Consider the following 26,455-nt stretch of genomic DNA (forward strand, 5'->3'; position numbering starts at 1 on the left):
ATGATTTACTGGCCTCAGCCTCCCCAAGTGCTGGGATTACAGATGTGAGCCACTGCACCCAGCCTCCTTTTTCCAAAGGAAAAAAAAAAAAACTATTTAAGAAATGGTTTATAGTTGCATCCTGATTCCTGGGTGTTGGGGGAGGAAAGGAAGAAACAATTTAACCTACTGATTCTACTAGTCTACTCTGGACTCAGCTCTCTATTAACATGAAATCCAGATTTATTTTCATCCGAACTAACATTCGGAAATAATAATATTAAGTATTAATGAATGAAAATATTTTTCAACCCCAGAGTAGTTTAAATCTTATTGTATTATATGCTCTATAGGTACTAAATTTCTATTTTGCATTTCATTACATGTATATAATTAACAGATTGATTGCAATAGTTTGAAGTGTGTCTATTTTTTTCCTGCTACTTTAAGATGCCATTCTTGTCTGGTTATCATAGAATCCTTGGAATCTGCATTGCAAGGCACATAGTAAGCAGTCAAGAATATTTGTGGTTCTACTGATTGAAGTCATCCTGTCTTGTGACTCACGCATGGCACGTGTAGAAGTCAAGGTAAAACAAGCTGTTGAAACAGATATACCCAAATTCTCAGTGATAAACAATAGTTTTATTGTCAGGGATCTAGACAGGTGATACTCCATGCAGTCGCTGGTGACGTGGGCTTTGACAAAACTTCTCACTTTTCCCCAGGTTGAGAGGTTACTGATATCCAATGGGCAGAGGGGGAAGAAAGAGACATATGGGAGTATACTGCTCAGAGGATGGGTGCACTAAAATCTCAGAAATCACCACTAAAGAACTTTTCCATGTCTCCAAAAACTGTACTCCAAAAACTATTGATATAAAAGAATGTAAAATAAAAAAACAAAGAGAGAGGCGGTCACATGGGAGATCATACAGAAGATCTTGTAGGCCACGCCTGGAAATGGCATACCTCCCTTCTGCTCATATTTTATGAAGCAAATCCAGTAAGTGGCAACTCCAGATGCAAAGTCCTCCGGGAGATGCAGTCCCTGTCTAATCTGGGCCACTCCTTCTTGACAGTAGGGTCTCCTAGAAGGTTTTTCTACCATGCAACTCTGGTGGACAGCTGGCTCTCTATGCCACAAGACCATTCAATTAGTTTATTTCTACAGCTCCATACACCACACACACCTGCCTCAGCTACATTATAAGCAGGTGAAAGGAAAGAGATTAGATTCAAGTTTGAGTTTTAAAAGGATTTTACTTTGTCTTCTCAAAGTCACCATTTTAGTGTGGCCAGTGTAGATTACTGCTTTGTGTTTTAAGAAACGACAAATATTTAATTCATATTTTTGATCAATTGTAAGGACCTTAATATATTATACACTTAGAGACTTACCAGATCTGTTTATAAATGTCACATAGAAAGAGAGAGTGCTTGCTCAGAGTTTTCGAGAGAATATCTCAAACCATTCAACATTCAAAACAGAGAACAGTTCTGCCGGAAGATTAATCTTCATTCTCACATTGTCCTTGGTAAAATCTGAAATTACAACCTCAGTTCCTTGACTCATACCAACAAAGGAATATTTCCAAAGGCTTGCTTCTCTTTCACACCAAAATTTCAGTTTGTTAAAGCAAACAATATCCCCCCTTTTGCAAACGCTTACTGCATTTCAGGCTATTCCTGAACCTTACATTTCTGATCTTTCTTACTAATAGTCAGCTGTTAGACATTTCGGTCATTCAAAAAAGGAGATTTTGAAATTTCTAATTTCATAAAAGACTATCTCAAGGTGCTGAATGATAACCAAGAACTGGGAATTGTGGAAATTCTTGCTTCTGTGATTTCAAATTAGAGCTCACAATATCTATGGCATAAGCTACATAAAGAACATCATGGCACTGAGTGATTTAAACATGATAAACAGGTACAGGTGATGTGGTTCTAACCAAATCACTAATGTACTGCAGATCAGACAGAATTAATGAATTTTATGCTGCAGTCTCTATAAATGAGCCAACAAATATGCAGCAAAATTCTGAACTGCAGCCTTGAAATAAAGAGCTTAATGTAATTCAGCGCTTATTGGTTGCCTAGAAACTAACTTGGAAGGGGGTTGGGGAGGGAGGACTAGAAAACATGGAGGGTTCATAGGTTTAATAAGGAAATTATTAACTCTGAACTGCTTGGGGATGTGACAGATATACTCCACAATGCGCTCCTCTCCCAAGAGCTCCGTAATATGTTCCAGAGCAAGGTTAGGGGGCACACAGAAGAGGCTGCTATAGAATGACAGGGCAGTAGTGAAGGCTTTGGGCAAACACCAGCATATACAAACCTCCACAGTTGCTGCAACCCATGATCATCTCAACTTGTTGACCAGCTGCAGCTATGGGTAAAGCTTGCTTATTTGCTTTTCCTAAATTATTTTTTCTAGAAATATACAGCTTAGGACTTGGTTATTACATGAGACACTTTCCCAATTCATTATATCACTAAGGATATTTTAAAATGTTATTTGGGGCAGGTAGGGGATGGGGAGACAGAAGACAGCTTAATCAATTTTATATTAAGAAAAGTGGGCCAGGTGTGGTGGCTCCTGCCAGTAATCCCAGCACTTTGGAAGGCCGAAGCAGGCAGATCACCTGAGGTCAGGAGTTCGAGACCAGCCTGATTGATATGGTGAAACCCCGTCCTTACTAAAAACACACACACACAAAAAAAAGAAATTAGCCTGGCATGGTGGCAAGCACCTATAGTTCCAGATACCTAGGAGGCTGAGACAGGAAAATTGCTTGAACTGGGGAGGTGGAGGTTGCAGTGAGCTGAGATCATACCACTGCACTGTGGCCTAAGGGACAAGAGCAAGACTGTGTCTCAAAAAAAAAAAAAAAAAAAAGAGTGAAGGGGCTGAGAAACGGGGCATGGGGCACACGGCACACATATTCAGCAGGAAGCCTTTTGGAAGAGGAGAAATTAACCAGTTTGGATGTTTTAATTGCAAACCACGTGATGTGAAGGGCTCATTGAGACCACTCATGTTACAGTCCCATTGCTAGTTCAACTTCTTTTCTTTATTTGAACATAGAAACCAAGGAGGAGGAGATGATGCCCAGGTGGCAATTCACAAGGTAGCATTTTAGCATTTCCTTTAAAACTTAAATGAATGGCCCTCTCAATTTTAGAGCAGTGCATACACAGGAGGTACTGTGCTTTAGCGTCTCAGCTTCGAAGAGTTGCTTAGGGAGGACATATTTTATCCTAATTATTTTTGACAGGAATTAGGTCAGATTAATTAGTTTAAAATTCAGCTGAACAACAACGTCTTTGCTAATTACTTCAGGGTTCATACATAATTCATTTACAGTAGCAAAAAAAAAGAGGAAATACTGGGAAAGAATGCTACCTAACACTGACCGCTTTGATGGGCCATTCATAAAAAGAGGACCCTCTGTGACCCAAAAGGTGTGATGAGGAGCACAGAGTTCCGTGAGCATTTGATTAAGTATGAAGATAAATATTTATGAAGATAAATATTTATTTATATAAATATGCATTTTTAGGTAGCTTTATGTTTTTAATTACTTATATTTAAAATAAACATGTATTTATTTATTTATCTGTAAACAGTGTCTCCCTCTGTCGCCCAGGCTGAAGTGCAATGGTGCGATCTCAGCTCACCGTATCCTCTGCCTCCCGGGTTCAAGTGATTCTCCAGCCTCAGCCTCCTGAGTCGCTGAGATTACAGGCGTGCACTACCACACCCAGCTAATTCTTGCATTTTTAGTTGAGATGGGGTTTCGCCATGTTGGCCAGACTGGTCTTGAACTCCTGGCCTCAAGTGATCCACCTGCCTTGGTCCCTCAAAGTGCTGGAATAACTGGCGTGTGCTGGACCTAAATATATTTTTAAAAATACTTTAGAATGTAATGTCAAGGTAAGACAGAGTAAGAGAGTGAGTGATGAGGAAGTGAGTTTTAGAGAGAAGATAGTCCTAGCTCAGTCCCTTACCATCGGCAATGTACATAACTGCTCTGAGGTTTAGAATTTTTTTGTTATTGCTGTTAAACTAATAATAGCATTTAGCACCTACTTTATGGCCTGTTGTGAGAATTACACGAGATAATGTATGTAAACCTCAGCACCTGACATAGAATAAGTATTTAATGTTTGTTAGTTATTATCGTTTCTATAGTAGTATAGGAAATTAAATACATGTTTGCCCTACTACCTACACACTTCTAAGCTTGCCCTCAGATTACTTTAAAGTGAATTATACCTTTTGGCTCAGATTGCATTAGAAAGGCTGCTTTAAATTTAGAGTCAATTTTCTACAGGGGGAAAAAATAGATGGACTAAAATATTTCAGTAGATTAAATATCGACTAATATTAAGCAAAAATCAAAGGTGTTTGGGAGGTCTTGGACAAATATCAAATAGTAGAGTGTATGCATTATTTGTCCAGTGTCCTACTCAGGGATAAGAAAGCATTTTAAAATCTTTCATTTATGAAGAGAATCCCAAATAGAGATTGTGGAATCTCTTGATATTTAAAGGCTTGCTCACAGACTCTTTTTTTTAAAATGCATGAGACAAACAAATATATCTACACTTAGGTTCTGTTAGTCAAAAATTCTGGGCTAAATTATGACTGGATTTGGGGACATATACTCAAGCATCTAGATACATGTAAACTAAAGGCGAATTTTGCTGGCAAACAAACTAGTTCTGGCCTCTGGCATTAGGACTACTTAGGTTTTCTTTTCAAATACTAGACTATATTTACAGCTTAAAATTTGGATGGAATAGGAGCCATTAAAAATGGATGACATTGAAGGAAACAGTAATAATATTTTCCATATGTAAACACAAGTTGAAAATATAACTGGCAACTCTGTCTGTTCAGTGCAAAGTATTTTGATGCTTAACATACATGTTATCATGATTGCTGCTACTTTAATTCCCACATCTTCCTGGCAAAATAATTGAATAGTCAAGAGAATAAATGTCTCTCACAGCATGTGAGGCAAAATCCAGGATGGTTCAGATCACATTTGGCCAAAGAAATGCTTTCTTATTTCTCTTCTAGAACTGTGTGTCTGAACACTATGATGGGCAGTCCAAAGTGTTTCATTAGATGGTTCTTCCCCCTAAATACCTGATTTCTGTACTGGAGGCATGCTCTCTTCCCTGGAAACAATTTTCCTTTTAAAGTTATAAAACAGCCATTAAAATAAGTAACTTAACAACTGTCATCAGAGAATAAATTCTAAACAGTCTGCAGCACTGTTAAGAGAAAAACAAAAGAAGGCCTATGCACTTACTTTACATGGATAAAATTTCCAATTAACCTTTGGCTATTTTGGGGAGCAAACTTCAGCTATCAATGGGGAAAAGGAAGCAGGTGTTAGGGTGGATTGGGAAGGAGAGTGCAACTATCTTGAATTGCTGAATTGCAGACTGCAGTAATCATCAAATTCAGGCCATTTCTGGTCTTACTTTTTCTCTTTGACAAAAGAGCAACAAAAGCTCATTCTAGCCTATATACGTCTCAATTATCAACCAGCTGTAATTGATATTGTCATTTCCATGGGCACTGGCCGCACAACAGGTAGTGAACATGAGTGCAGCGAGAAAGATGTGGCTGAAATATTTTCTCCAACACAGACTATCTGAGATCTTTACCTACCTTATAAAAATGTTTTCTGCATTAAATTTTACATACAGGAAGACTTTAGCAAATCTCTTGATATATTGTTACTATAAAATAATGAAGGGCAGTATCATTGTTACTTTTGTGATTTTTATCAATATCAAATAAATTGTCTACAGTACACTGTAGACTGTCAAATAAATACAGTCAACAGTAGTTCTAAATTCAAAGATGTTTTACTTTTAAATAGAGAGCATAAACACAAGATATAAGCAAATGAGAACAGGTAAAAAAACAATTTTATAAATAGAATGTCATTGTAGCATTTGACTACACTTGTGACCACTTTTACTATCGTAAAATAGGAACACTTACTTTTTCTTGAATGCTAACTCTAGGTTTAACTGTGTTAGGTGTTTTACCTATGAAATTTCATTGAATCATTGCAGTATAACTAAGACTGGTGTTATCATAATCCTCATTGTAGAGTTACAGAAACAACTGAGCTTACTACATGAAGTTCAGTAACTTTGCTCAAGTCCCCCAGCAGGTGATGCTTAAACACATGAGAGTAGGTGTCCATATCTCTGGTAGATATGACTAGTAGACTGATACTTGTGAACCACTGCACCGCACTATACACTTTCTAAATTTGTTTGAGCATATCCACTGTTTAGTCTTTGTAAGAAAAGATGGAGGTAGGGTGACAGAGGGTGTGAAGGAAAGAGTAGATTGCTTGAAAGTTTGGCCCCATGGATTTAGGTTGACAGCACAGCAGTCTAGACCACCACTAGGGGGCAGACTGGTGCTAATTCATATTTCCATCATTTCTGGCCTAACCATAATATACAGAACCCAAAGCAGCACCTTACTTTGCTCCCCACTATCCAAAAGGGCACAGTTCTGTTTCCTTCAGGATAATTAAATGAATGCAGTTATAAAGGTAAGTGAATATGTGTTTATCAGGGCAGAGATGAAAGAGCGTGAATGTAAAATGTTGCAGCCACGTTGGAAAGAAGTTGGACCATTTCTGAGAAAGTTCAACCCAAACTTAACATACAACCCAGCAATCAGACTCCTAGATAACTATCCTGGAGCAATGAAAACCTATGCTTAAAGATTTTCATGTGACTATTCATAGCAGTATCATTCACGAATGATGGTCAAAAAGGGGAAGTTATCCAGATGTCCATCTATTGAAGTATGGATATATAAAATGTGCTATATCCATAAAATGGAATATAAGGCAGCAATATAAAAGTAATAAAGCACTGATATATGTTACAACAGGAGGGAACCTCTCCAACAATACACTAAGCAAACGAACTCTGACACAAAAGAACCCACATGTTGTATGGCTTCTATGAAATGTATAGAATAGGTAAATCTGTAGAGACACACAATGCATGTGTATTTGCCTGGGGCAGAATGTAGGAATGTGGATTAACAGTAAATGGGTGTATGGAATATGGAGCAATGAAAATGCTTTAATCATTGTGGCAATGCTTGTATGCTCTGTAATTTTATTAAAAATCATCGAATTGCCAGGCATGGCACTGTAATCCCAGAACTTTGGGAGGTCAAGGTGGGTGGACCACAAACTCAGGAGTTTGAGACCAGCCTGGTCAATATGGTGAAACCCCATCTCTACTACAAATACCAAAAAATTAGCCAGACATGGTGGCACATGCCTGTAATCCCAGCTACTTGGGAGGCTGAGGCAGGAGAATTGCTTGAACTCGGGAGACGGAGGTTGCAGTGAGCCAAGGTGGCACCACTGCCCTCCAGCCTGGGTGACAAAGTGAGACTCCGTCTCAAAAAAAAAAAAAAAAAAAAAAAATTGAATTGTATACTTTAAACAGATGAATTTTATAATATGTAGATTATACTTCAATGAATCTGTTTACAAAAACTTTAAAATGAAATTAGGGATGGAGCGCGTCAGGTATGAGATAGCACATTCACTCGAGTCGTTTCTCTACTAAAAACATCTCACCCTTCAGTCCACATTCTGCTGCAGTGACTTCCTGCCCTTCTAGTCCCAACTTCTTTTATAACATTTTTGCCTCTGCTTCTTGTCTCTTTATCCTCATGTCATATTCAACCCTCAGCCCACTGCAATCTGGCTTCAGCCCACATAATTCTACCAAAATTGTTCTTGCCAACTTTGTGATGACCTCCTTTTTGTTACATCCAGTGGGTGTTTTTAGCCTTTATCTTTACTTTCTCTCTCAGCACTCTGACCCTGTTCACCACTCTTGTACCCACTATTTTCTTACAGAATTTGTAATGTTTTATTCTCCTGGTTTTCCTTCAATACCTCTGGTTGCTTTTTTGCAGTCTTCTTTCTGGGTTCCTTTTTCTTTGTCCATCGCTTATGTTCCGATACTACTCAGGACACTATGCAAGATCCTCTTCTCATTATATTTCAGAGTGGGGTCACAACATCATCTCTACCAGAACCATTGGGTGGGGCTCTGCTTTTCAACAAGCCAGATTTGGGAACTACATTCTACACCTACTCAATGAAACACTCTGGAGTTGGTACCCAGGATTTTGAATTTTATTGGGTTTCCTGGGTAATTAATCTGACCCCAAAGTTTGAGAATCATTCCTTTATATATCATCCCTGAGTAAGATTATCTACTCCCATATGTTTAATTACCATCTGCTTGCTGACAACCTCAAAGTTTGTATCTCTAGCTCAGATCTTGTTCCTGAAAAGGACTTTGTTCATAATCCATATGCATAAATTTCTGCTAGCCATCTCACTTGAAGTCTTACAGAAGGAAAACCTTACTATGCCACCAAATGATCTCATTACCTTCACTTGCCATATTTAGTGTATGTTTCCTAGTTCAGTTGAGGAATCAACCATCACTGTTACAGATCTCATGAATCTAGTTAGCTTCCTTAACCCTTGATCCTCACCCTCCTTTACATCCAATCTGAAGCACTCTCAATTTAATCTTCTAAAAATATGATGATTCCAGCTACTTGTCTCCATCCCCACTTACAGGTATTCTAGTTGAGGCCAATAGTATCTGTCACCTGGAACCACTATAGCTGACTCCAAATGAGTTTCTCAGCCTCTGTCTTTGCTGCTCTCATTTGTCTGTCATCCTCTATTTGTACTGAAATGATTTTTTTGAAATGTGAACCTAACTAGGCTGCTTTCTTATTTAAAACATTTCTGTAGAATTCCAATCTTCTTATAAGAAAGGTCAAATTCTTTAACTTGATAAAAAGGAACTTCCATGATGACACCCCGGCTTACCACTCCAGATTTATTATTCCCAATCTCCGTGTCATCTTTTCAGGAATTCTAACTTCTAGTTTCATTGAACTCTTACTTCTTTAAAGAATGCCAACTCTTGTATTACCTCTATACATTTGTATATAATGCTTACTGAGATGAAGTATTCTGTTCCATCTCTTTGGCTGATTTTTACTGATTTGTCAGATATTACCTTCCATGTTACCTTCCCTGGAAATTCTCCAACCCTCTGAGTTCAAATAAGAGGACTCTGCAATATGCAATTGTAATACACTATGTTGACCCCAGCATAGGACTATTACACTGCATGTTAAGTTTTCAGTTTTAAGAGTTTACTGAACTCTTCTTCCACTGGACTACAGGCTTAATGGGGGCTGGACCCAAGTGACCAGAACATGGATTTTGCCAATATAAACCTATTGAATTATTCAACAGGGGAATGATTTTTTTTGTAAACCACAATCTAAAAAAAGTGTTATAGTCACATATGTTTAACTTCCACATAATTGAAATTATAATAAAGACTAAAACATTTTGTGGTAGGTTTTTGGATGACACTATGGATATCATTTTGAAACACTATTTGAATGTTTCATATAGAATAAATACAAATATATCAACATTTGGGGGAAAAGTATTAGAGTGTTAGCATCCTCAAAGCTAACTCAGTATAAACCATACCAAATTATATTAAAAAATATTTTCACTTATTTGGATACAGAAAATAATGCTATAAGTTTTAAACTATTGTATTAGCACCACAAATTCAATAGCATTCTTATTCAAATAGACATGAAAAAGAGTCTTGTTCAAGGTCTATTTTCCTGTTGATTTACCTTCTGAATGAATGACATTTTTGAAGTTACAATGCAGATTTCCTTATTTAAAACACATTTACCTCCTCAGAAGCCTGTTTTTGACTCTGTATATTTTGAGGTGACCTCTTCACTTATAGTTTCAAGGTGTCTCTACTAAAAATACAAAAATTAGCTGGGCACAGTGGTATGCACCTGTAATCTCAGCTACTTGGGAGGTTGAGGCAGGAGAATCACTTCAACCTGGGAGATGTAGGTTGCAGTGAGCTGAGATCGCACCACTGCACTCCAGCATTGGTGACAGAGTGAGACTCCATCTCAAATAAAAAATAAAAAAAAAAAAAAAACAAGAAAAAAGAAAGTTCATGAAGATCAGTAAAACAGTCAAAGAAAATATAGGAATGAGAAATTCAAGGCAAAATCTGGCCCACTGCCCAGATGATATGGGAATAAACTACTTGTGATGTTTAATGGGAAGCTATAGAGAAGTTAATAGGTTTGTGAACAAATACGCCAAGCTCTCAGCTCGAGGTATGATTTCCCAATTTAAGAAAATTTCTACCCTGAGGGTAGTAATTTTTACCCAGATTTTGTCCAAAGAAACTGCCACTATTTTCTTTTTTTCTTCCTTTTCCTATTTTCCTAATAAAAGTGTTCAGTATTCTTTGGTGGAATTCTGCCCTACTGTTTGATGTCATGACACTTTCTTGTCATTTGGAGCCACTGGTGCTAACCAGAGCAGTGCAGGATAGATACTAGAAGGTGCATTAGTACATTAGGTTATATCTCATATTCTTATATAACTCACACAATCAGCTACTTAATAGAACTCACCTTCAAAGTTGTGTAATTTTATTTGTAGCATTTTTAAGTAATATTTTATTTTTAAATGTGATATATGCTCATTAAGAATGCACACTAACAATTAGTCACACATCGCTGTAACTGAAAACAAAAATTATTTGGAATAACTTCAGACAGGCCTGATAACCAGAAATATTCATAATGTTGGAGTCCTTCTCAGCTACTTAACAACTGGGGTGATAATTTCGGGTCTCCTCACCCTGGTCCACTCCTTTCCCAAACACTCAAATATTCACTTGATCATCTTTGTTTGCCCTAAAACTCTCTGATACAAGAATACAATATTGTTTTGCAAGCGGAAATACAATTTGGAAAATGAAAATGAGAAAGGAACATTCTTGGTTGTAATTTTCTTAGAGCAGAATGACATTTCAGCTCCAAGAAGAAGCATCATTTTCTTAGAAACGACACAGGTCTAGAGAAATACTGTGATTTGCCTAAGGTTGCACAGACCTAGAATCCATGATCCCGGCTAGATATCTTCAACTTCAGTCTTATTTCCACTGTATTGATTATTTGATTCTATTTTCTAGTTCATTAGTTTGTACAATGTGATTCATTAATAACTACAGCAGGGTTAATCCTAATAAAGTTAGTGAATTACTCTAGACACTCATGAAGTACCTGCAATGGGAAGCCTCTGTAAAGAACTTTTAAAAAAGTAACCCTGCTTTATTCTCACAACAACAAAGAAGGGAATCATAGGCATTATACCCACATTTTAAAGGACACAAGGTATTTTTATTCATATTGATGCATTATTTAAGTTTCCGTAGTTAGAAAATGAAGGACTTCAGATAGGAATCTCACATGTATGCCTCAAGAACTTGAAAACCTTAGTCTTTTTTTTGATACTCACTCATGACTTAATCAACTTTTTCTTTGCATTGGATTCACAATTTGTGTTTCTATATTTAGTCTGTTTTCTCAGAATTTAGCTTTTTACTAGAGGAGCAGACTACAAAAAGGACCCCTATTCTTTACTCCTTCCTTTGCCCTCTGCAATGTAACATTGCAGTTTCTTCCATCAAGAAGTGAGATCCCTTTGTTGACTGCTTTTTGTTTTGTTTTTGAGACACAGTCTCACTCTTTTTGCCCAGGCTGGAGTGCAGTGGCGTGATCTCGGCTTACTACATCCTCCACCTCCCGGGTTCAAGCGATTCTCCTGCCTCAGCCTCCAGAGAAGCCGGGATTACAGGCGCCTGCCACCATGCCTGGATACTTTTTTGTATTTTTAGTAGAGGCGGATATTTTAGTATTCCCCATGTTGGCCAGGCTGGTCTCCAACTCCTGACCTCAGGTGGTCCACCTGCCTTGGCCTCCCAAAGTGCTGGGATAACAGGTGTGAGCCATCGTGACTGTTGTATTTGAACTAGTTTTGTGACTTGCTTAGCCAATGTAATGCAACAAAAGCTAGTTAGCACATAGCAAAGCAAAGATGCAACCAACAGAGTGGGAGAAAATATTTGCAAACTATTCAACTGAGAAGGGGTTAATAGCCAGAATATATAAGAAATTCAAACAACTCAATAGAAAAAAAAAAAGTCAACAAATAATCTGATTTAAAGATGGGCTAAAGATCTCAATAGACATTTCTCAAAAGAAGACAAATTGCCAACATCAATAATCACCTAAAAATTGCAATTCAAAACCACAATGAGGTATCATCCCACCCCAGTTAAAATGTCTTTTATCAAAAAGACAAAAAATAATGGATTCCAGTAAGGGTGCAGAGAAAGAGGAATGCTTGCACACTGTGGATGGGAATATAACTTAGTGCAGTCACTATGGAAAAGAATATAGAGGTTTCTCAAAAAACTAAAAATAAAACTATCATATGATCCCAAATAAAGGAGATATATACCCAAAAGAAAGAAAAATCAGTACCTCAAAGAAATATCAGCACTCCCATGTTCACTGTAGCACTAGTCACAATAGTGAAGACATGGAATCAACCTAAGTGTTCATCAGTGGATGAATGGATAACGAAAATGTGGTCTATATACACATTGTAATATTATTCTGCCGTAAATAATAAAATCCTGTCATTTGCAAGAACATGGGTGGAACTGGAGGACATTATGTTAAGTGAAATTAGCAAGGCAAAGAGAGACAAATATTTCATGTTCTTATTTATATGTGCACGCTAAATAATTTATCTTATGGATGTAGAGGGTAGAATGATGGTTCCCTCACAAAATTGGAATTACTCCATAATCTCCCTGTTAACCTACTTTTTCAATTTACCAACATACTTAGACTTAAAAAATCAGTAGGTGTAGGCTCTCTTTGTGGTATTAATAGTTATGAAGTGCTCATTTAAAGGATTTTACCACAGCACATTTAAAACATTTAACTAATTAGTTTTCCTTGATGCTTATGTGGTTACCAACTGCTCACTACGTTAAGCATCATGGCAAGAAACATCTTTGTACAGTTATCTCTTTCTCAGATCGTTTCCTTAAGAAAGATGTTGAATGTTTAGTCAAAGGGTATACTGAAATCAGTGATACATATTGCATGATTATCATCTGAAAATGAAATATCAATTAACATCTGTATCAACATTGCTCTCTTGAAAACTTTCTGAGCGCAGAAGACTGAAAATATGTATTAGGACTTCCTTGCATTGCTCTAAAGAAACTGTAAGACACTGGGTAAATTATAAGTAAAGAAGTTTAATTGGCTCACAGTTTTGCAGGATGTATCAGAAGCATAGCAGCATCTGCTTCTGGGGAGATCTCAGGAAGTTTCTAATCATGGCAGAACGCAAATGGGGAGCAGGCTCACCACATGGTGAGAATGGGAGCCAGAGTGAGAGAGAATGGCGGGGGCAGTGCCACACACTTTTAAACAAACAGGTCTTAGGAGAACTAATCATCATGGGAACAGCACCAAGGGGATGGTGCTAAACTCTTCATGAGAAATCCACCCCTATGATCCAACCACCTCCCACCAGGCTCCATCTCCAAAATTGGGAATTACAATTCAACATGAGTGTTGAACAGGGACAAAAATATGAACTACTTCAACCATATAGACTAGGATTGTTTTCCTGTATACACTGAATATAGTATAATGGTAATTTCCCATTCATCCATATTGGAAATTGTCAAATGACCATCTTTCACCTTTGCATATTTTCTACTGAATTATGTTAAATATTCATTATCATTTGTAAAAGTGCTTTATATAGTAAAGATATCCCCCATTGTCTATATATTGTCAGACAGGTTACAACCCATATAAGCTTTTAACAATACCTCAAAGCAAATTTAATTGTATATGTATTCTATCTTCTCATATCCTCTGTATTTATCATAGTTATTACCGTATATTTTAAATCATTTGGGTTTTATCATTTTTGACCAAATACTTGAATTGTCTAGAGCATAATAGCACTGAGGCCAAAGTAGTGGAAGCTGGCTATGATTTTCAAAGGTTTTAGAGTAAATTCCTTAGACAAACATGCAAAGACAATCTTGTGTCCCTGGGAGAAACAATTATGGCTAAGAACAATTAAGTCCACTGGTAGAAAGATACCTTATTGCATAAGTCTTTATTCTCCAAATGGGTCAGTGTTATCTTGGCATACAAATTATGTCACATTATTAATGAAAACCAGCAGAGAAAATGTTTTTAAGGCTATCAAATTGCTGAACGTCAGAGGTCAAACTAAAATGTATTAGAAGCTGTCAAAAACATGTTATTTCCATGATCATAGACATGTTTCAATCACACTGAAAAATTATTAGAACAAATTGCAGAGTTTTTAACCTAAAAGGACTCTGGAACTTTAAAAAAAACAAAACAAAACAAAACAAAACCTTCTTTAAAAAGAAACCTGCATATTGAATTCTGTCACTCTTCTTGTTTAAGAAGCATTAAGCCTTTTAAAAAACCATGGTAATGAGAAGTAGTTCTGTCATCTGTGGCAAGTTTATGTATAAATTTTGTATACCAGCAAATCTGAATACATCTGCTATTAAAAGCACAAGTGTGCCCCCTTCTGAATAAATGAAATATTGAGTCCTATATTTGCACTTCAAATAACCAACTCCCTCCTTTCTGGACAAAACTGAATAAACAAATTTGGGCAAATATTAACAGAGAGTTTTAAGAGCACTCTTTTCTACAAACATTTATGATTGGCAAAATTCTAAAGGAATATTCAGATGAAATCTGCTACGTCCTTTCATATGTGTTTGGTTGTTTTCACAGTTGGAATCCACTAAAATAAGTCACCCGGGAAAAAATTCTGATCTTATTCTAGATAAAGAATGAAAAGCCAGGAAGCTACATAACCCAAGGTTGAGTGGAAAGAGTTGGGTAGAGAGTGGGCAACTGTTTTGGAAACCAAAACGGTGTTAAAGATGTCAGAAAAATGTGAAGTGATATTCCATTAAGACAGTTCAAAGATGTTTTTAAAGACGGTAGCTACGTAAGTTAAGTATCTCGTGTTGACTTAAGTCTGACTTTGTTCTCTTAGTTCTATGGCTGAGACAAGTCCCAGAGTGATTAAGTAGGTTTGGGGAAATTATTTAATGACTAAGCCATATTTTTATACCTTCATTCAAGTGCTCTATCTACCAGAAAACATAATGATCCACATGAACTATTCTGGTATATTAATACATGCTTAATAGATTACCTCTATAAAACTATTTATTTCAATCCAAATTCTTCTCTTATTTCTCCTTCTGTAAATTCAGACCCCAAAACAATTTTTGACCAAAATATGGCACCATATTTGATACACTTCTCTTGGGCAGTGTGACACTTGACTATTTTAAAGCATCATGGAAATCAAATGTGGATGATGAAGATGATTATGACAACAGCAATTGTTATCAAAGTGAAAGTGCACTTTGTCATCACATTATTAAAGGTTGACAGTTAAATGATAGCTTAAATCATAGTTAAATGACATCCTAAGTCATCTGATAAACAGGAATTAACTTCTAACCAAGTTTTCCAATTTATAATCAGAGAACGTCGTGCTTTGTCTCATATTTGCCGCTATGGTGGCAAAAATAATTTGCCTCATTTTAAACACAAAGGCCGACTGATTAAACCTATAGCTACTATTGCTAGTTTTAGTGGGATTGGTGGCTAAATAAGTTACTTTCTAAAATGCTATAAATGTAATACATTAGAAAACTAAATATTTATACAAATTTCATCAATCTCTGCCTTTGTTTTCTAATGTATAGAAATTAGATTAATGTATAGAAATTAGAAAACAAAGGCGGAGATTGATGAAATTTGTATAAATATTTAGGATTTTCCTCTCTTTAGCAAACCCATTCACTTCGTGGCCATTCGATTTAGCTCAGATCTATTTTTTCACATGGTATTTAAAACTCATATCCTCTAAGAATGAAGTAAATTATTCTTATTTTCTACATATTTCCAGTGCATTTCCAGAAATCACTAACTTCTGACATTATCAGAACTTTGGATGAAATAAACACAGGCTTTTGAATGAAGTAAATATTGTCTATCACCAGTTAAAATTCTTTTCCAATACTATTCTTTAATGATTCTATAAAGATTCTACACAGAATCTTTCCAACACTATTACTCAATACATTCTCCAGAATACAGTGTTAATATACTTACAAAGTGTTGAATCTTTAAATTGCTGTTCTCCATGGATAAAACTGACTGATAAAAGCACATTTATAAATGTCAGTTGCCATATGGTTTACACTTTTGCTAATGATCAATCACAAGATTAAATCAATCATTGGACAAATACTGTTATAAAACTGTGAAATGTTTACGCCAACTCTCTTCTTCTCTCCCCAAGTAACATCACTAATTTGTGCCTATATTTACGAACATTTAACCCATACCTCCTTTCCTGCTGTAAGATTCAAATTCACCAATTGCATTTAGAGTGACCACCTATTACTTGGCCAACGTATTCATTTGAAAGGAACATTTATTGAATCAGCATATATAAAATATCTCTTTGATTTAATTAATAGGCATTGTGTATTCCTTGCCAAAAATATGTTCTCAACTAAAATATACCCTATGATCATCAACTCACAGAGCTGTTGCTGATTATTCATAATTGTGCAATGAACTATCTTGTAGAATAAACAACCTCGATAGTTCTTATTTGGAAAAACTTCAAAACGTTCAGACTAGTAATTACATTGAATAATAGCTTAATTTAAATTGTAAAAGACCTCTAGTGGATTGTTTATTTCATTTACACTGTGTGATATGTTTTATACAGAAAGAAGTTATACATACTCATGAATCAATATGTACAATGAAGAATATTGAAAACAAATGGGTTTTATTCTACTTTTTAAAAAACTGTTGAAATTGAGCCCAGCCTTCCCCCTGCCACTTGTTGCAACTTCCATACTTCATACGTACACCACCTCTTTCCTTGACCCTTGAAAGATATCATGTGTTTTTCACCTGAGAATGATGTAAATATGAACACTCTGATATTTACATTTTGTCAGAAGGTTTTGTTTATGTATTTATCTTGTGAATTGCTGATGTATTATCAGTATGGCATCCAATTGTCTTTCTTAACTGTGAATCACTTTTCAGTTGTGAATTTGTTATCTGTAAATCACAAACTATCCTTGTTGCCTGGGCTTAAATAAAAAGCCCAAGATGCATACCTGACTGATCACTATATTCCATCCCCTAGACTACAGAGCTTGATTCAAGAATGGACACCAACTAAAACTAGTCCAGTCTCAATAGGGTATTGCAAATTAAAACAATGAGATACCACTACACACTTATTAGAACGGTACAATCCCAAACACTGACAAGGACAAGTGCTGGCCAGGATGTGAAGTAGCAGCAACTCATTCATTTACATAGAAATGAAAAAAGGTATGGCCATTTTTGGCGACAGTCTTGCAGATCCTTAAGAAGCTAAACATAGAATTACCATATGATCCAGCAATTACTCTTGTTGGTACTTCTCCAAATGATTTGAAAACGTATGTCCACACAAACCTGCACACACGCATTTCCAGTGACTTTATTCATAATTGCCCAAACTTGGAAGCATTCAGGATATCCTTCAATAGGTGAATGAAAAAACAAGCTGGTATATCCATGCAATTAAATAATACCAGTGTAATAACAGTGATAAAAACAAGCAAGCAAGCCCTCAAGCCATACAGAAAGGAACTTTAAGTACCTATTGCTAGGTGAAAGAAGCCAATCTGTGAAGATGACACACTGCATGATTCCAACTATATGACATTCAGGGAAAAGGAAAACTCGAGAGACAGTAAAAACATCACTAGTGGCCAGGACTTTGGCAGGAGGGAGGAAATGCTGAACAGGTGGAGCACAGAAATTTTGGAACAATATTCTGTATGATACTGTAATGGTGAATAAATGATATTACATATTTGTCAAAACACATACAAACTCTACAACACAGAAGGTGAGCTCTAATATAAACTATGGACTTTAGTTTATCATGCTATATCAATTCTGGTTCATCAGTTGTAACAAATGTACCACATCAGTGCAAGATGTTAATAGGGAAAACTGTGTATGGAGGGGTTGAGAATCTTTGGGAGCTGTCAGTATTCACTGCTCAATTTTTCAAAAAACCTAAAAGGGCTCTAAAAATAAAGTCTATTAATTAAAAAACAACTGGTTGAATGAATCATAGTTCCAAAAATTCTGTTGGTGTTACTTGGAAAGAAAATCACAGGAAAGACTTCTCAGGGACTATCACATGAAGAAAGCCTGCCCATAAATAAAGATAAATTGAGGTGAATAACAGGAAAAGAGTGAGAAACAGAAATTGAATCTTGCATATTCTCTTCCCTCTGAAGGGAAACTGTGCTTGAATCCAGTACTACCTCTAAGCCTTTCAATGTACAGCTACCTCTAAGTCAACAGAATGCCTTTAGGTCAGAATGAGTTGGGTTTTCTGCAACCAAAGGACTCCACTCCTGAATAATACAGTTCTATAGGTACAGATAAATATTGCAGTGCTAGTTTTATTTTTTTTAATAATTTATTTAATTTTCCAAGTTGATGGAGATGGAGTGCTAGTTTTAAATTACCAGTTAGAAACACAGCTAATTTCTAGAGTGGAGAAGGGAACATTTCCAAGTAATGTTGATAATAGACCCCCAGAAATTCAGTTAAAGACAATGAAACAGATTTTATTTAAGTAGTGTTATTAGCACTGGGTATGGAAGAGCTCTAGACAGTCAATGGAATTCCCGCAGTGGCTGCTATGGAACAAGTGAAGTCAACAGGTGGGTGTTGACAATGAGCAGGAAAGGCTCCCAAAGTCAGCATTCACAGCTTCTCTATTTCATTTACTGGACATCTCTGTAAGTATTTCTTTGAACAAAGGAATGTTCAGTGAAGACAAAGTTTGAAGGACACTAGATTTGGAACATGGGTAACTACCAAGTTCAGGTCTTGCTCAGTTCTGGACCTCCAAGAGAACCATGGAGCAGGAACTGAAACACATAAATGATAACCTGGCAATTGAATTTAGTGGGCATTTATTATTACAACAGATCAATTGGCTGCCATCACAATAACCAGCCAAGTTTCTCAGGAGAAACAATAAGCCTCTGCAGGGGTAGAGAGAGCTTAGCACCTTGGAAGATGCATTCTGATGTCTTAACACAATACAAAAAGGGAGAAGACATCTACACAGAAGTGTGATGAGAGCATGGACAGGGTGACACTGACCTCAATGTGTGCCTTTATAGACCAGGGTTCTGTTTGTATAAAGAATCTCTCACGATGGTCTTTCCAAATTGCTGCTTCTGTGTAATACTCTGTATTCCATAACACTTCCTGGAATAAAGGAATGGATGAATGGTGCCCCCTGGAGTTGTTCAATCCAGTGACCCTGCTGCTGTCACACTAACGCGAGTACTTCAGTCCCCATATTATCAGCTATTTCAGGTGGGCATTTATGTCTCAATGCCATAATGTTAAAATGACTTCCTGCCAAAGTCATGCTCCCAATCACCTTGGGTCCCCTCGGAATCCAAGATTATCTTCCAGTCTAGTTTCAACTCCTTATTTCCCACCCCAGGTTTTCTCAGGACAATTTCTAAAAAGTTCAATTTAATTTAATTTTTATATTAAGTTTCATTCCTGATCACCAAAACCCTTGCTTTTGGACAAACATATATGTGTCTATTGAAAGACTTACATACAGCTATAGTAATGTAATAATGATGATGACAAACATTATAAAAATCAACATTTATTGTTGTACCACACTGTACTTAAGGATTTTGAAATACATCATCCCATTCCAGGAGCTTCTAATTTCTAAATGAAACATTGACTTCTCTAAGGTGTCCAGAGGATTCCTCCTCCAAATAACTGTCTGTTTATCAGGTACAATTGGCAATTCCGCCAACTGGGATTCCTGCTGCTAATGTGGTTTCCCATATTGCTGTGTAGGAAGTAATCGTGACATCAGCTTCTGAACCAGCCATGGAAATAGCAGATCTCACACACACCTACTCTCTGCAAATCATCATGGACAGTTTTCCTCTTTCATGTTTGTAAAAGGGGGAGCAGATGATTTATGTTACTTGAGGGGGTGGAGATAAAAATTCTCCACCTATTTCTTGCACATCACAGCCACAGAAAAGATTTCAAAAAAGATTTGAAGCAGAAATGAATAATTTTGGACTCAGCTCTTGCCTCTACTGCTCTCTCAGGAAGGGTGCATAATAATGTTTTTTTCTTTTCATCTCAGAACGCTGGCAAATGTGTCAGGGAATTAGGGTTAATTCATTTCTGAAAAAAATCTTTTTAGTCATAAGAAACATGGAAAGCAATTTTTATGAGCATTCTGAATGATTTTTTTGATGTCAATAGTATTGAAGATAAAAAAATGGCAAATTAAAGCTCTACTTCCTTTTTAATTAGTGATGTTTAAAGGCCAATGTAGTTTTTAGAGCAGCATCTGTACTTTGATAAATGACATCCTTCAAAGAATAGTTTCTGATAGACTGAACTATATATTAATTTTGTTACAGAATTTCTTTCTTACCAACACTTTTATGTGATCATGAACACGCTTCTTCACTATTATGACTAAAAAATAATCCACATCGTAGCTCATTTTTCATCTGTAAGATTTTTGGCTTTTGAGGTACTTATTTGAAAGCTAAATAAGATTTAATTGAAGCCTCAAAAGAAACAGTTCTGCCTGTTAGTATCCACACACTTAAACTTCATGACATCATATACAAGTTCAAACACATTTTTCTTTACAGACTCTAATATTTTTACTGTTACGTGGAAACAATGTCATGTTATATTTATAGCAAAATGCCTAGACATGGTCAGAGGCTCCTGTTGATTAAATGAGACATAAGACTCTTACTTTATGAAAGGGGGATGTGGTTGGGCAATGTCAAACAAATCAGAACCAACCATGGGGCAACAAGATGGGTATTTTTTAAGACTTTATTTTTTAGAACAATTTTAGGTTCAGAGTAAAATTGAGATAAAGGTACAGAGATTTCCCATATATACTCTGCTGGTACACATGCATACTCTCCCCCACTATCAACACCCCCTCCCCCACCCACCGCCCAGAGTGGTGCCTTTGTTACAATTAATAAACCTACGTTGATAACATCATTATCACCAGAGTCCATAGTTTATGTTAGGGTTCACCCTTGGCGTTATTCATTCTATGAGTTTGGACAAATGTATAATGACATAAATTCACTGTTGTAGTATTATACTGAGTAATTTCATCGCCCTAAAAATCCTCAGTGCTCCACCTATTCATCCCTTCCTCCCCCAAACCCTTGGCAACCACTGATCTTTTTGCCATCTCCATAATTTTGCTGGTTATTCCTTTTGACCGGCTATAGTGGGTTCACCACGTGAAGGGTAAAGCCAGCTCGCTTCCAGTGGACATGACTCACCAGTTTTCAAACGATAAAATTCTAAAATTCTAACTATATTTTTGCTTGAGAGAATTTTTAAAATTCAAATGGTATATATAAAGTGAGAGTATTTTGATATATTTAAGTTGCTCACTATTTTAAATTTGCATGGTTCCATTTATAAAAATGTGGCTCCACTGGTGCCCAACACATGGAAGATTCTCTCACAGATAAATCTGACCTTTTGCTGTAGCTGTACCCATTCATGTTCTGTGACACTCATCTCTTTGCCCACTTCATGAAAGAGAAGTAAAGACTGTTTGTACTAGAATAAATTATCTATATTGTCCTTGCTCCTTACTAAGTAATATTTAATTTATCCTTTTGGCATTGGGTCTACCACGTGAGATCCAAACAGAAGAGATTCCAAATTTTTATTCCTGTGCTTCTAAACAGAGAACACAGAAGGACATTCCATCTATAAGAGCAACTCTTTATAGTTCCTGTTTCACACTGCTGTATCAAAGAATGACTTTAGTCCTATGCATTCAGAATGCATCTTAAACAGGCATAAAGAATAATGTAATTGCACATTTAAAAATAACTACAAGAGTATAACTGGATTGTTTGAAACACAAATGATAAATGCTTGAGGTGACGGATACCCCATTTACCCTGATGTGATTATTACACATCGTATGCCTTTATTGAAATATCCCATATACCCCATAAACATAAAAACTTACTATGTACCCACAAAAAATAAAAATTAAAAATAAATAAAACAGGCGTAAAGAATGATTGAACACTAAGACCTTTTGCTCTGGCATGTTTTGTTTGTTTGTTTTTTCCAGAGACAGGGCCTTGCTCTGATGCCTAGGCTGGAGTGCAGTGGCACAATCATAGCTCACTGAAGCCTTGAACCCTGGGCTCAGGCAATCCTTCTGCCTCAGCCTCCTGAGTCCTTTAAAATATTTTGTGAGCTAGCAAGAAAGAACTTTGGAGTTTACATAATCTGGGGCTACATGCACGAGCCACCATGCCCAGCTAATGTTTTTAGAGACATGGTTTCCAACTCCTGGCCTCAAGTAATCCTCCCACCTTGGCCTCCAGAGTCCTTTGGAGTAGTTTTGAGCAAGTGACAAAGTACTTTAGAGATTACATAATCTAGTCCATTCTGTTTTATAATGGAAGATCCTTAGTCCCAAGGGAGTAAACCTAATTGTCCCCTCAAATTTCTAATCATGTAAGCGACAGTCCAGTCTACTGAATCCTTAATTACACATGGTTCACAACATAAGTATAATTTCGCCTACTTGTTTATTAAGTTATCATCCCCATATGATATTCAGTGAGAGCTGCAGTAGACAAAGGACAGACTCGTTTCCAATTCTTTTCATCCAGATCTTCTGATCTGGAATAAGATCACCTGGGTTTGTAATCTAGCTCTGCCACTTACTAGCTGAACAGGTTACTTAACCTTATCATTATCTTTTTCTGTATATTTAAAATGGAAAATTTAGTACCAATCTCTTAGGGATGTATGTTGAAATGCATAGCAGAGAGAGGGTTTAATAAATTTTAGCCACGGTGATAAGTATTAGCATTATCCAGCCAATCAATTTCTAAATAAATAGTCCATAGTAGAATTTTCATCAGATATTTTCTGTCTTGTATGTAACCTGCTGGTCTTCATTTCTTTACTTCTCTGGAACAAAAAAAAATGTAATCTGAAAAAATATTATAACATATGTCTAAACTGCATCGTCCTAAGCAATATATCTTCTAAGGGATGTGGATGGGAATCCAATTGCATACCATCCAAAAAAACTCATGCAAGGGAATTAAGTATCTAGTATAATAAAGGAAACACACCTAAAAAGAAATGACCAGAATATTTCTCTCCTGACTTGACACTGATTTTTGTCAAATGGTTTATGAGTTCTCTAGGAAACTTCTTGCAAATTTTTGTATTGGTGACTATGATGTTCACTCTCCAATGGAAATACTATATAAACACTACTATAAGAAATGACAAAGCCATTGTTTATTGTTCTAAAAAGTAGAGTTTTAGAACCCTCTAGGGAAACTATCTTCTGTAGAAAGTGATGTTCATGAAAACTTTTAGCATTGATTCAATTAAAAAAAAGCCTCTATTTGCAAAAGTAATAGACTAAATGTGAAATTGTTAACCAATTGATATCTGCAAATGGAAATGAGAATAATTGTCAATCTGTACTCCCCAGTACAGATCTCTTCGGGTCACCACAAAGTAAATTTTATTGGCATAATGTTACTTTTCCCATACTTCGCACCATGTCTCAAATCATAGCATATTATTATTTATACGTAATATACATATACAACACACATACCTGCCAAAAGAAGTAAAATTGCTGGGAGTTTTCTGTTTGTTTGTGTTCATTCAACTCTGCATTCACATACAAAAGCTTCCTAGGATTGTGTACCAAATTATTAGTATCAACTCTCTTAAAATTTGAAGAATGTTTTTACTAAACAATTCACTTATTTCCATTGCTCACAGGCATTCTAGGATAGAGCTTTAGAGCACAGGGTTCTGGGTTCTGGCTCTAGGTTCTACTAGAATTCAACTACTTTTTAGATCTAAGCCTCAGTGTTCTGAAATTTAAAGTGAGGGCAGAAATAACATAGATGTGGCAAAACTGCTCGGCATAGATGTCTGGAATATAACTAAGCACATACAATATATGTGTGTACATGTGCATGTGTGTCTGTGTATATTGCATACATGCATGCCTTTTATTTCTGTTTTCAATTTTTTAGGTAATGTTGAAATTGTATTTGTTCAGAAAAAGTCAGTTTTTTGTAACATTAGTACAAACCAGCTCTTTTTCCTGGCTTCCATTCTCCTTGGCCTTTCAGATTTTGAGAGCTTTTTTTTTTTTTTTTTTTTTTTTTCCACAGTAGGCATTTAATAAACATGTATTGCAATGATTTTGACTCTTTTCTTATTTAGGAATATCTGAATCTTCCCTTCCTCTCCCTTGGAGACCATATTTATTTATTTTTACTTTTATACCTGATAGTCCTGATTCTTCTGTTACTTATTTATATCTGGGAATCTGCCTCCTTTTCTAGTTCAGTGAAATTCTATTGCTGTAATGCAGTGTTTCCTGGCCTCTACACTACTGATACTTGATGCTGGATACTCCCTGGTTGTTGGGGTTTTGTTTTGCTTTGCAGGATATTTAGCAGTATCCTTCATCTCTACCCAGTAGATGCCAGTAGCACGCTCCAACCCGTTATAACATCCGGCATTGTCTCCAGACATTATTAAGTAAATATTCTCTGAAAAAATTGCCTCAGGTTGAGAACCACTACTGCAATGTATTGGTTGACACACACACTTTAGAGTTAGAAAGTCACATAGTTTAAGTCTTGATTCAGTCCTATCACCTGATTTTGACAATAGTAGGCATTTAATAATAACTTGTTAAATAAAGGCTGAAAACTATGATAACCACTTAACATTTCCAATCCTTAGTTTCCTGATTTGTGATATAGGAATAACAAAACACCTATTTTTAGAGAGATGCTTTAATGGTCTTAAGTGGGATTTAGTGAGACCTTGTAGTTCAGCTGCTGTGTTTCATTTGGGTATCTGAAGTGGATATGAAAATGGGATTAAACTTGTAAGAGTTTACCTAGGGGAAATGTCCATGTGAAGGACAATGGAAGGGACTTACGGAAGTCTAGAAGAGCAGAGCTATCAGGAAGCAAGCCTGACTCCAAGGAAAGCGAGGAGGAAAGGAAGATTGGATATAAGTGTCCTGAATTGCCATGCAATATAAAGAAGTTTCAGCAAGGCTGAAGGGGAGTCCTGGAGCAATAATCAACCATCAGAGGAGTCCTTCCTGCCTTGGAATCCCTGCCATGATCCCACCTCCACCGGGAGTTGTCCGTGAGAGACCTGGCCCTAGTGCAAAGAGGGTAACAGATCGCAGAGCGAGGCAGCTGGGGCCCTTCCTCAGTTATGCTCCTTGTGGTGGAGGTCTGCTGGGTGCTTGCTGGTGTCTGACAGCTACCTCACACAGTGCTTAAAATAGATTGGGACATTATTATGATAATTAATATTATCATCTTTGTTATGATTACTAGTATAATTCATATGAAAACCTCACCCTATAACAGACCCTAAACCCATAGCCATCTTCTCCAATTCTTTATTACATGTTATCGACAACACATTTTTTACATTCGTTAGACATCTCTATTTGGAAATCTACTAGGAATCCTGAAATTAACATGTCCAAAACAACATAACCTCATTTCCCCCTACCCTGGCCCAACTTTTTCCTTCCCATTCATCACCAGCTCAGTAATGGGCTCCATCATCCACTCAGTTGCTCAGACAAAAACTCCTGGAGTCATTTTTGACTCCTCTTTTTCACAAACTGTGTCTGATCCCTAAGCAAATCTTGTCACTTGGCCTTTAAAATATATCCTGAATCCAACTATATGTTTCTTTTTCTTGTTTTGTCCTTCATTCCGACTGGCAATCATCATTTCTCTCTCTTTCTTCTCCAGAATAAAAAGTTGCATGAAGGAATAATAAATGATTAAACAGCAGGGGCCTAAGGTCTAACATCATTGCCTAGGCCAGAGGTTGACAGAATTTTTCTTTAAAAGTTAGACAGTAAACAGTTTAAGCTTTGCCAGCCAAGAGGCTACATCAAAACTATTATGTAGGTACTTCTATAACCATTTATAGGGGAACCATTACAAAATGTAAAAAATCATTCTAAGCTCTCAAGTAATGAGCTAGATTTTGCTCACGTGCCACAGTTTACCAAATACTTACCTAAACTATCATCTCTCAACAATCGGGTTACCTTTCTCACTTCTTATTCTCCAACAATACTCTTTGTAGGAGAGCCAGAATAATGATTATTTTATAATAAGATTTCATTTCATTCTGTTTCCC

At 36.5% G+C, this 26,455-nt stretch overlaps 1 long non-coding RNA gene across 1 annotated transcript in view; it reads left to right on the forward strand.

The window, feature by feature from the left end:
* The first annotated feature begins 508 nt into the window (after positions 1-508).
* LOC105554263 overlaps positions 509-26,455 on the forward strand; it is a 169,944-nt gene continuing 143,997 nt past the window's right edge. The window contains exons 1-2 of the long non-coding RNA XR_001008299.1: positions 509-569; positions 14,816-14,904. This is a non-coding gene — a long non-coding RNA (uncharacterized LOC105554263). The remainder of the gene's footprint in view (positions 570-14,815; positions 14,905-26,455) is intronic.

The sequence above is a fragment of the Mandrillus leucophaeus genome, unplaced genomic scaffold, assembly GCF_000951045.1.
Source record: "Mandrillus leucophaeus isolate KB7577 unplaced genomic scaffold, Mleu.le_1.0 Scaffold637, whole genome shotgun sequence".
Taxonomy (NCBI): domain Eukaryota; kingdom Metazoa; phylum Chordata; class Mammalia; order Primates; family Cercopithecidae; genus Mandrillus; species Mandrillus leucophaeus.